Source organism: Salvia splendens, chromosome 22, assembly GCF_004379255.2.
Source record: "Salvia splendens isolate huo1 chromosome 22, SspV2, whole genome shotgun sequence".
In the NCBI taxonomy this organism is placed as follows: domain Eukaryota; kingdom Viridiplantae; phylum Streptophyta; class Magnoliopsida; order Lamiales; family Lamiaceae; genus Salvia; species Salvia splendens.
In genome coordinates this window covers 5,376,454-5,389,191 of record NC_056053.1, presented here as the reverse complement: position 1 = coordinate 5,389,191, position 12,738 = coordinate 5,376,454, and the positions used below count along the sequence as shown (strand labels likewise).

General features: G+C 37.1%; 1 long non-coding RNA gene and 1 pseudogene across 1 annotated transcript; one reads left to right on the top strand and one right to left on the bottom strand.

Annotated features, from left to right (window-relative positions):
* The first annotated feature begins 114 nt into the window (after positions 1 to 114).
* Positions 115 to 5,854, top strand: LOC121788024 (annotated as a pseudogene).
* On the bottom strand, positions 1,350 to 2,691 carry LOC121788025. Its single transcript, XR_006047563.1, has 2 exons — positions 2,309 to 2,691; positions 1,350 to 1,738 (listed from the first exon to the last, which is right to left on the bottom strand). It is a non-coding gene; the product is annotated as an uncharacterized LOC121788025 (long non-coding RNA).
* Positions 5,855 to 12,738: the final 6,884 nt, after the last annotated feature.

Genomic DNA, 12,738 nt, shown 5'->3' with positions numbered 1-12,738 from the left:
ACAAAATGAGTGAAATATAGCTTGGCCTAATTTAAGATTATAGTTTATCCACTAATTTAATCTGGTTGATTAAGGCTTAAATTAAAGATACATGTGGGAGACCACAATTGGTAAAATAATTGAAGTGTGTGTAAGCAAACGTGTATGATTGAATTGATTCATCACACAATATTATCCTCGCTTCCAATTCTTCTCCGCCACCGTTGACCACCACCACCACCACCACCTACCCGATCTTCTCCGATTCTCTTTAATCAATGTACAATATCAATCAAAACCTAAAATTGAACCGATTACCTACACTAATCATCGCTTACTAACTCGAGATTAGCTCCTTAATCACTATTTTTGCGGCGAGGGCTTAAATTAGGCTGTCGGTTCGATTACGATCCGCGGATGGCGGTGTTGTTCGAGGACATAGTGAAGTCGGTGGAGCATCTGCTGAAGCTCATCAGCAAGACCAGCCAGGAACAGACCTATGTGGACCCCACGCTCGATCCGGTCCTGCTCGTGCCCGGGATCGCCGGCTCCATTCTTAACGCCGTTGACAGCAAAACGGGTCGGACCGAGCGGGTATGGGTCCGGATTCTCGGAGCTGATCACGAGTTCCGGGATAAGCTCTGGTCCCGCTTCGATCCTGCTACGGGTCAGTTCTAATTCTCTATGTGTTTGTGTTTCTAATTTAGGGCTTTTATAGAATTCTGTGGTGTGAGGTGTTTTTGTTGCCTGAAGTGGAGCAAGGCTATGGTTTTACGCTAATTTGCTTGTAAATTGATTGGGTTTCTGGGTGTTGCTTGTGTATTTTATCTTCTTTGGGTTGTTGCAGTATTGGCATTCCATCCTGCTTAGTTTTGGATGAGTACACGTTCAGGATTATGGATCATATGAACTTGATATAATTACAGTTCTATACATAAATTCTGTAGAATCTGAAAGCATTTTGCTTTGATAAGATAATCAAATTGTGGCTTAAATATATATGATGGCGATATGCTTTGGTTTCATGAAGAAGATGGAGTGCTAAATTTTGAAAAATAGTTTCTCATAAGCTTAATAAGGAATAGATACATAAACTGTCCTTTGAGTTTACCATTTGGACTCAGTGTTGTTAGGGTCGCGGGGCGCCCCGGGGCGATGAGGGGGGACCCCGGGTCGCGGGGCGATGGGGCGACGGGGCGAGAGACCCACGAATCGGGGCGCCAGAATAGCCAAATGATGATTATATTTGTATCTCTTTTATAAGCTTGTTGCTTGAATGTTTATCACATCAAATAAATCTACATACATCATTACTCCATATTAAAAAAAGAAGATTAGATGAAAAATATAAATTTTTAAACAACATAACATAACTAAATAACTGAATTTTATTATCAAAAATCATCAAAGTTCCAAAAAAAGTTGCAAAACATAAAATAATTAATTAAATAATATCATCATCACTCATAGGTAAGACCTCTTCTCCTTCATCGGATACAACCAAATTAATATCTCCTGCTTTGTGATGCTGCCGCTGTAAAAACTTGCTGTATTTTAGCATCCTCTTTTTTCTTCATATAGTTGATCATCTCCACTCTCACATGTGGTGGGCATTTAGTACATTTCGTGATGTTTTTAATTCCGCCAACAAAATGTTCTTTGAGCCTTCGAACTCCCGATGCAATCACTTTGTCGCAAAAGTTGTATGTAAGTTTATATCTGGTATCCAGATCAGCTCTTGCATATTTCCTAGCTGGGTCTTCAGACATTTTGTATAAAAATGATACGTAGAAAGAAACAATCATTTATAATTAATGATAATTCACAATGTCTAAATTCTGTTATAAAATTTGCACGGTTGCACCCACATAATCAACTAAAGTTTAAAAAGATATTAACAGTACAGTAGAATCAACATAGCAAAGAGCAAAAATATTAAACAATTCTATACATAGTACAGTGCTACATTATTAAATAAATAAATGCAAGAGTGATTCATATTTCATAGGGCACGTGTCATCTACACCTACAACATGGAAAGATAAATAACTTTTCCATTCCACATATGCATGCAGTTCATAATAATCTAGTATTATAATTTTAGCCTGGAAAAAAGTAACATTAAAAATAAAATAGGAAGAAGGTGACCAATATATACGTTGAGAATCTGGACGTACGACTAGAAAGGCAAAGGAGTGGCGGCTGAAGAATAAAGTGATTTTTGTTTTTGCTGAAGAAGAACGTGGGTTTGATGAAGAAGAAAGAGGAGAAGGCGGCTGAAGAGAAAGGTAGGTGTAGGTATTCCATGAATAAGAGAGTTGGAAGTTACCTTTTTTTTATTTATTCAAGGAAGAAGATGAACAGTCGCTAATATTTAAATCCTAAATCGGCTCGCCCCAGACGACCCAGACGCTCCACGGCGACCCGGACGCTCTAGGCGAGCCCCACACTCGCTCCATGGATCTCGCACGACCCCGCCGCATCGGGGCGATTACATTCTCGCTTTGACCGCCCCGCGCCCCGAGCGCGCCCCGAACGCGCTTTTCACAACACTGTTTGGACTTAGGTGTTCTAGTTTCAAGATTGAAAAAGAGAGACTAAGTGATTTGGGATATAAAATGTCAATTTCCCTTACATAAGCTTGCAATGAAGTATCAAGTAGTATATGTTTTTTCACAATTAGGACATCTCAAGGTGTTCTGACAGATTGATTGAAACAGGTAAGACAGAGTGCTTAGATCCTGACACGCATATTGAGATTCCCCAAGATAGATATGGCCTTTATGCAATTGACATGTTGGACCCTGACATGGTAAGTTTTTCTCCTTAATTCTGGCCATTTGGTGGATTGCATTTTCCTTTAGTGCAAGGAGCCTGCAGTTCTTCCCTTTTACTGCATGCTCAATGCATCTTTGTTGTGGATTGTTTTGCAGATTATTGGCAGTGAATGTGTCTATTATTTTCATGACATGATAGTTGAGTTTATGAAATGGGGTTACAAAGAGGGTACAACACTCTTTGGGTTTGGATATGATTTCCGCCAAAGCAATAGGTAACTGTTATGTCCTTTGAGAAAATGAGGTGGCCTATTGTGGCCCATATACTTAGTGTATTCTTATGTGATCAATTTGCGGTTCTCTTCTTTCTAGACTTCAGGAAACTCTGGATCGCCTTGCAGCAAAGCTGGAGTCAGTTTACACAGCTTCTGGAGGGAGAAAAATAAACATAATAAGTCATTCTATGGGTGGTCTTCTGACAAAATGTTTTATGAGTCTGCATCCTGATGTAATTCTCTCACTCTATCTAAATTACTTATTCAACTTTGTTTACACCTTATCCTTTTTCTGTTCTTTCTGATAGTGTTTCAACTTCAAGTTCCTCTTTGTTGTAGAATATGAATCTAATGTTATTTGCATTGTTTTTCAGATATTTGAGAAGTATGTCAAAAGCTGGATTGCTATAGCAGCACCATTTCAAGGTATATTAGTGGCCGGGCTAAGATTTTCTGTGGCCTGCAACCCATTTAATTTTCATCAACTTTCTCAATGAGCTAGCTCCAAACCATAGCAAAATCTTGCGGAATCCCTCGTCAGCCTCAAAGTTCACAACTTTCTGGATTTTTACAGGTGCACCTGGATATATAACATCCACGTTTTTAAATGGAGCATCATTTGTTGAAGGATGGGAACAGAATTGTTTTATTTCGAAATGGAGCATGCAGCAATTGGTATGAACTTATTACTATGTACATCACCTTCACTGTTTGAGCATGCGAGGATATTTGTAACAGCTTTTTTTCCTTACTCTTATTTATTGATAAATGAACAGAAATTTTAAAAGTTATAGAGTTGAGGCCAGACTTTAGAAATTATCATGTGAACTATTGATCCCACTGCTTGATAGCTGTGTCGTAGGCATGGCTTGAGCTAAGGAAAGTAACTTATGCCATTTTCTTATTCATTGATGTGAACCATGACCTTTACTATGTTATTATTTCACAGTTCTCTTGTATTATATGGATGTTAACTTTTTTTCCCTCTCTGTTTCAGCTGCTTGAGTGTCCGTCAATATACGAATTGATGGCCTGTTTAGATTATAAATGGGAGCATGTTCCTCTTCTTGAAATTTGGAAAAAGAGATGTGATAGTGATGGGAATTCCTCCACTGTGCTAGAAACTTACCCACCTGTCGAAGCTATACCAATCTTTATGGAAGCTCTTTCAACGAACCAGGTAAGCCACAAATTTGATGCAATGTGGTAGTATATGATGCTTCAATTTTTTTTCCAGAGATTTGTTCTTTTTTTTTTGTTTGAGTTTTGCAAACACCAAATGATACTTATATGGAGTATGTAATATGTGCTTTCTGCTTATATATGAAGTTGATCAAATGCAAATGTCACTTCAGATTTAGCATTTAATTTTGTATATAGTATGCTTATTCTTTATTACCTTTAGATACTTTACAGAAAAAGGAAAGAATGGAAGTGTTTTAGCTAAGCATTGGTGAAGTAAATGTGCACATTAATATATGCATAGAGGTATCATTTCTATTATTTTCTTCTGTTTTTAAGAATGACTTTTGTATTCGATGATGGCTTCTCCACAGATCTGCTAAAGTGGTGTTGATATGGATATGCCATTCAATCTTGAAATTTTGAAGTGGGCTAATGAGACGCGCAAGTTGTTAAGCTCAGCGAAGCTTCCTGAACAAATTAAATTCTACAATATTTATGGCACAAATTATGACACACCGCATTGTGTTTGGTAATCAAAATCACATTCATAACTATGCATGTATCATATACAATGCATGTTACTTTTGACCATATCCTGACCAGGCAATATGTTGCAGTTATGGAAGTAACGAGGCCCCAGTCACTGATTTGCGAGAGTTGCCTACTCTCCAGGTAAAATCTTAGATAACAATGATGTTCATAACTTCATATTCATGGAAAGTGTTTGGTGCTCTTCCCAAAAATAAATAAAATTCATACACAAATTCGGTTATCTATATATATTATGATAATGATTTTAAGAGTTGCTTAACATTAATTTTTCCGATTCTTACAGGCCAGGTACATATATGTTGATGGTGATGGAACTGTTCCGCTGGAATCTGCTAAAGTAAGTTGTCTCAATTCTTCGCTTGTAATGTTTTGTTATGAAATTCTCCATTGATTGTGCTTTTTTATGCAATTTGTCATTGGATATATACTCTTGGAGTTGGAGAGTTACCTGCGGGTTTGTAAAATCTTATTTGTATTGTTATTCTGTTGGTATAGGCTGATGGACTTCATGCAGTAGCACGGGTTGGGGTCCCAGGCGATCACCGGGGCATCCTCTGCGAACGTCAAGTGTTCAGAATCCTGAAGCACTGGTTGCGGGCTGACCATGATCCTTTCTACAACCCGGTAAATGACTATGTAATCCTACCTACTGCTTTTGAAATGGAAACCACCAAAACAAAGGGCATGCAAGTGGCCTCTCTCAAAGAGGAGTGGGAAATTGTTGGGGACGACGATGAAGACTGCACAATGGAGAAAGAGCCTCTGGTGGGTTCGATCACCATTGCTCAAACGAGTGGCGAAAGGTCTGTCCAGGAGGAAGCTCATGCTACTGTTACAATTCAGTCACAAAAGGATGGTAAGAAGCATGTGGAGCTCAGTGCTGTATCTATCTCTGCAAGTGCATAGATAGTTATATCACTCTGTAAATAAAGCTTCTCATGCAACATTGAAACATTGTTTTATTATTAACATTTTATGTAAATATTATGTGTATACCTTACTACTGGACATGTATTGTATAATAATGCTACAAGACCTTTGATCTTTGTATCTTATAATAAATATAGTTAATACATTCGGAGTCAATTTAAGAACATGAAAAAGCATTAACAAGAATATGTGATATGGATCCATGTAGATTGGGATCTATTAACCAAGATTTATACTCTTTTTAGTGATTGATCTAATAAATGTAACACAAAATCCAAAAGGAATAGAAGGATGGGGTGGATTTAGCCTTAAAAAACTAGATCCAAAAAGGATTTGATGGAAGATAAGAAATGAAGCATGTGAATTTGATATTAGCCAAATCTATTGCTAAAAAAGAACACTCCAAGCAACTTTAAGTATGCTAGAAATAACTAATGGTTCCATTACTCAAAGGAATTCTTCAACTACTCAAAGGAATTCACATACTTTGATTGAATCAATTGATGATCAAGCAATCTACATAAAGGAGAAACAAATCTTACAACCTACAATATTCAATATTCAACCACTAAGCTAATGTGTCTTTAGTTTGATCATATAACCTTCTAATCGTGTAGAGTGTCTAGACTCTAGATATAGTTTCTTGATGAAATCACATGCCGTGATCATTGTGTGAGATCATCTATTCCTCACGGTTGACAATAAAGTGTTTTTTTTATGTATAATGTGTGTAAAATGCAAATCTTGAACATTAAGGAAAGCTGTGAAATAACCTATCACACCACTAGATGTTGTCAACGAGTTGGGTTGAAAGAAAACTACAAACAAATTGAATTTACATGATTTATTGGTTTTATTGTTCTACATTTACATGATTTGCCTTAATTTTCTGATTTATTATTGCAGCCATGGAATTGAATTTTTTGTGCTGTGTTTTTTTTCAATTTTTCAGGTTCTATTTCAAAGGTTTATGATTTATCTATAGTTGTAAGAATAATCTTGTAGTTAACCATGAATTAAGATTTGTAATTCAATTTGATGATGTTTCACTTTGACATCATGCCAATAGCTGGTGATGCCCTAATTAAGCCTGTGACTCATCATGATTTAGGAATTTAGAAAATAATTGTAAAATTACGTAGAAACGAGTCAGTTAGAATGATCACTATATTGAGATGGGGATTATTATATTGAGAATCATAAACCACGGCATAATGATAGAATTTCTAACAAGTTAAGACTGGATTTTGACGCCAAGGACTCTTTTGTCCATAACTATTGTTATCATAGCTCATAGAAACTCCATCATCTTCAACCTTCCAACATATATTGCCTTGAAATTTCAACGCCATTTTGTTTAAACATGCTTTTGGTTTGTGGGCTTTTATAAAATACTACTCCCTCCGTCCCGCTTTAGCAGTCCCGGTTGAGTCGGACACATGTTTTAAGGAGTGTTTAAGTGTGTAATAAATAAATGATGTAGTGGAGGTTGGGTCCCACTTTTAAACAACTTTTTTGCTTTTATTTTCGTCACCCAAGTGACTGACTGTTCACTTGCATTCATTTTTTTTAATTCCATGGAACACATTAATTACTGTAGTTGGTACCAAATTTAAATTTTCATTACCAAAATGGAGGGAATACAATCTGCCAAAACAGTGGGAAAAGAAGATTAAGTGAAATCAACATTCAATTTTTCATTACCAAAATGGAGGGAACACATTCTGCCAAAATAATCTCTCTAAATTTTGGGAGGGAAAATTTGAAGTTCTACATTGAAATCTTAAGTACAGTAAACACACTATAAATACATCCATCACCTACATTTGCTCCTTCCATCTACCACTACCATAAAAAACACTAAAAACACACACTGCAATAGTTTCAAAATAGGAATCCCTCAGAAAAATTTCATCATCGGGAATGGCGGAGCAGCGGGTGAATCAATACATGACCACCAACATGAAGAACAACATTGTGCAGCATCTACTGAAGAGCAGCCAAGGTGGTGTTCTTTCACGTTTTCTCCCACGAATACGTTGGAATAGGGGAGTCATGGGTGGCGATCACACTCTCAATCGACCCATAGCTTTGGTCGAATGACCAATAGACCGACGGAGATGGTGGTATTGGCGGCGGAGATGGTGGTGTCTGCGGAGATTGTTGGTTTAGGGTTCCCATTTAAGCACCAGAGAGGGACACAGGGTTCGGGAGGGTTCGGGAGTGGGGCGGATCTCGTTCTCCAGATCTCAGGGAAGGGGGCGAGTACTTTCAGAGAGAGAGAAATGAGGGGTCGAAATTGTTGAAACGTGAAAGAAATGAGGGGAGAGAATTTGCTTCCTGATTTTAAAATTGTAATGACATCAATTTTTATATCACCGAGTTCAACCGGGACTCCTAAAGCGGGACACCCGAAATTGATCAACCGGGATTGCTAAAGCGGGACGGAAGGAGTAATAATTAAACTATGTAACTCCATCAACCTCATATCGGTTTCAACTTAATTTATAGTGTATCTTCAAAACAATTAATACTCCCTCCGTCCCTAAAGAGTAAGAAGTTTGGGTTCGGCACGAGTTATAAATAATGGGAAAAGTAAGAGAGAGAAAGAAAAAAAATAGTGGAAATAATGTTAGTGGAGAGTGGGGTCCACATTATTATAATGGTATAAGTGTTAATGGTAATGGTATAAGTTGTAAATAAAATGATGTGTAGGGGTAGTATGTTGTTTGGATTTTTTAAAATAGAAAGTTCATACTTTTTAGGGACAGGTGAAAAAGGAAATAGTTCATAGTCTTTAGGGACGAATGGAGTAAGAAAGATATTAGAGATTATAATATTTGTATACTCTTTTAGGAGTATTGAGGTGAATATATGTTTTTGCAATATAACCCCTATCAACCACACTAACTTTTCTTATGTTTTACAAAGTTGAGGATTTACTTTTACTGCACACTAACTTTTCTTATGTTTTGCAAAATTGAAGTTTACCTGCAATAATACATAGTGCAAATATAATGCAAAATATTGACTTGATGAGTGTGATATAATGCAAACTATTAAAGCTTTCACCTTTTGATCACTGTTGTTATCTCACATTGAACACGGAGTGAATATTAGTAGGGGAGCGTTAGATGAATTGTGTAATTATATGTTAACCTTAAGTGTGATAAATTGGGTAATTAGATGTTAACCTTAAGTGTTAGATAAATTAGTAGGCTATCCTAAATCCAAACCCTAAACTCTAAACCCTAAATTTTAGCGACCTCCGTCGTGAATTGACCTCATGGTCTCTTCTTGACGCTGCAAAATTTGAACTCTTTAGAAATTCTAGATCTATCGACTTGGTTGTTGTCAATCTCCTTCGATTGCCTCACCGCCGCCGTAAAACATCATATCTATTCACTTCACCACCGTAAAACACTAGATCTACTGACTTCGCCACCGTGAATCACTAGATCTACAGAGAGAAGAGGTTTCATAGATGAGATTTCAGTTAACTTTTCTCTCTCTTGGCCATGAAAAAATGTCGTGTGACGTTCACGTCTACAACACCGAAACTAATATGGAAGGAGAGGTTGTGTTGAAGGTGAGGGAGAGGCGTGTAGTGGAAATGAAGAACATTGAGGGAATGAGATCAGGATTCGGGGGTGAGAGGGAAATGTGGAGGAAACATAGGGGTATAAAAGGAAATTGCCAAATTATCGGATCTTTTCCATATTAGGATAACTTATCGCACCAAAATGCCGCGATCAAGTATCTGCTTAAAAGAACGATATTCACCGGGCCTTCACCAGGCCGATGACTTAACATGGGCCAGCAAGTTAAATGAACACAGCTACCAAACACTGGTTAAGCCCAGATAACTGTAGATCTTGGCCTCAGCAGGCCTACCAAAGAGGGCCTTAGCGTGGTCTCTTTTTATTATGTGATGCTAGTTCTAGTCACAAGCATTAGTTAGAGTACTCAATAAAATATTACAGATTTTGAGGGGTGTAAATCTTGAACATTATAGAGAGCTGTGAAATAACCTCTCATAGTATGATGCGGAGTTGTTTGGGAATATATCCGGTGCAATGTAGGCTCTAGTTTCAACTACTTTAGAACAGTCTGACAATGAGTGCGAGTCAACAAGCTAGTAAAACCACGAGGCACAAGGAGTATATATCATCATAACTCTACATTAAAAACCCTAACCAGTTTGAATAATGACAAACAAATGTTGTTTTATTCACTATCCTATTGTATATTAATACAAAGTTTATATTATCACATCGGCAGAAGTCATGATTTCGTGTTGGATCGTTGGCACTAGAATTTCTATTTGTTTTTTTATTAAGGTAATGGTTGTAGTTTCTGCTTTTGGAGTTCTTACGAATGTTAGTATGCCTTGAATCTTTATAATTTGTCGCTAGCCGAACGGGGATCTCGCTATGTACCTATTTATATAGGAATAGGGCGCATAACTCTGTAATCTGAAAACAATCTGAATACAATATGTTCTTCATTTTCTGTTCGTGGACGTAGCCAACACAATGTTGGTGAACCACATAAATTATGTGTCTCTTTACGTTTCAGTTTGTCTCGATTACACTATTGCTCTATTCTGTCACAACAACAAGATATGTTTCGCATAGAGAAAATATCAAATTTTTGAATAGATTGGAAAAGGGTTCAACTTACAAAAGACTCTTCACCTCTACTATTTAAAATATGGAATACAAGACAACTCTTCTAGGAAATGAAGCACATGGTAGAGAATTCTCCAAATCATAGTTAAAGTTTTACTGCACATTAACTACAATGAGGAAGTCATAAGGGTCTCCAAATCTTGGAAAAATTGACGTAAATCTTGACCGAAAAAAGAATGTAGTATCATACTATTTCCCATGTCTATCCCCACGTAACAACATTTGATTCGTACCAAACTCAATATCATATGCCGTTATCATTACATTAATTCCTAGTTGGGAAGCCGCAGCCTCACAAAGCATGTGAGCATCAGAAACCATAAATTGTTTTTGCTTATCTTTTATCAATAAGGTACGGGGCTTAAACCGCAAGAAAACAAAGCGCATGGAGGTATCGACTCGGATGATGATGACACGTCCATATAATGATGAGAGAGAAAGAGAGTACCGAGGAAGCAAGAGGCGTTGTACATCTGCAGAAGTCTACCTCTTTTCAACATAATATCAATAATGGAGACTTGACAAATAATGCTCTACAGGGCTACAAATAAGAATATGGTAAAAAACTCCTTTTGAAAGTACCATCTTGGCTTTTTGTTGTAACAATATTATTCACTAGCAATCTTTCAAAGATGTCTTCTTGAAAATAAAGAAAACTTTTGATTTAGGTAGGCAGAAAGATCCCAAAGAGTAATCCAAAACATCAATATCTCTAACTAAATTTGAGTAATAACATAATCTCTTTATCTCATAGTCAAGAAACACTGCATCTAAATGGATCATCTGATGCAGTGATTGTTGCCCTATGCTTGCTGATGTGTGTTGAAGCTCGAAACATGACCAACGAACGAGCACAACATTCAAGACATAGATCCACTCCATCGAAGCATGGTAGTTGATTGTGCCACACTCTCCCGCTTCTTTGAAGTCCAAGAAAACACACTTGAACCAAGAGAAAATGAGTAACTCGTAGTACTCGTCATATCATGCAAACATTTAGCTCAATCGCTATCTCAATAGCCTTGCAAATTAACTTGGCCACCTTCGATATACTTGATCCCAAAATTTGTTGTGCCTTTGATGTATCTAAGAACTCTCTTTGCTGCACCAAGGTGGATTTTACTCGGACTATTCATGAATCTTGACAACATACTAGAAGCAAACATAATGTCTGGTCTTGTCGCACAAAGATACAACAAACTTTCAACCATACTTCGATAGATAGAAGAATCAATCTTCTTTTAACCATCTTCTTTCTTCATTTTCTCATTCACCTCCAATGGAATCAAAGTTGGGTTGCAATCACACATTCCAAAAAAATTTAGAATATTTTTCGCATACTTTCTCTGACAAATAAACACCCCATCATTTTCTTGGTATATCTACAAACCCAAGAAATGATGTAGCAGCCCCATATCACTCATTTCATATCTCTTCATGATCTAAATTTTAAAATCATATATCATCTTCTCATCATCACCACAGAACAACAAATCATCAACATATAAAGCAACAATGATTGTAGATGTACCTTGAGTGCTCACGTACAAGGTAGACTTACTTTTGCTCCTTTCGGATCCATTCTCAATGAAATATGCATCAATTTGGTTGTATCAAGCTCTTGATGCTTGCTTCAGTCCATATAATACTTTCATCAACCGATAAACTTTATCTTCGGCACCTTCGACTACAAAACCTTGAGGTTACTCCACATAAATTTTCTTCGTCAATTCTCCATTCAAGAAGGCTGATTTGATGTCAAGTTGGTATAATAACCACCCCTTTTGAGCTACAAGAGCAATGAGCATCCAGATTGTATCAAAACGTGAAACCGGCGAAATGTTTTGTCGTAGTCAATTATGGGCTGTTGTGTGTAGCCCTTTGCTATTAGTCTTGTCTTGTTTCTTTGAAATGATCCATCTTCATTCACTCTAACTTTGTAGACTCATTTCACTCCAATGATTTATTTTTCCTCCGGTCGTTCGACCAACTCCCATGTCTTGTTCTTTACGATCAGCAATTTCTTCTTGCATAGCTTTTCTCCAAGCTTCATGCTCCATTGCTTCATCAAAATTTTCAAGTTCTATGAGGCAAGCATTTCATCTCTAATAGACATCTTGCAAGCTTTTCATTCTTGGAGCATGACTTGACGATGATATAGATGGACTTGGATCTGAGTTAGGACTTGATTCATTTGGGGATGAAAAATCTGCACCTTCATCACCATATTCCCATCTTCAACAGTTGGAGCTTACTTTGTTTCATCAATGACTGATCCACTCTTCTGCACTTCATTTACTTCCCAATTCCAACTTTCATTTTCATCGAATATCACATCTCGACTTGTGA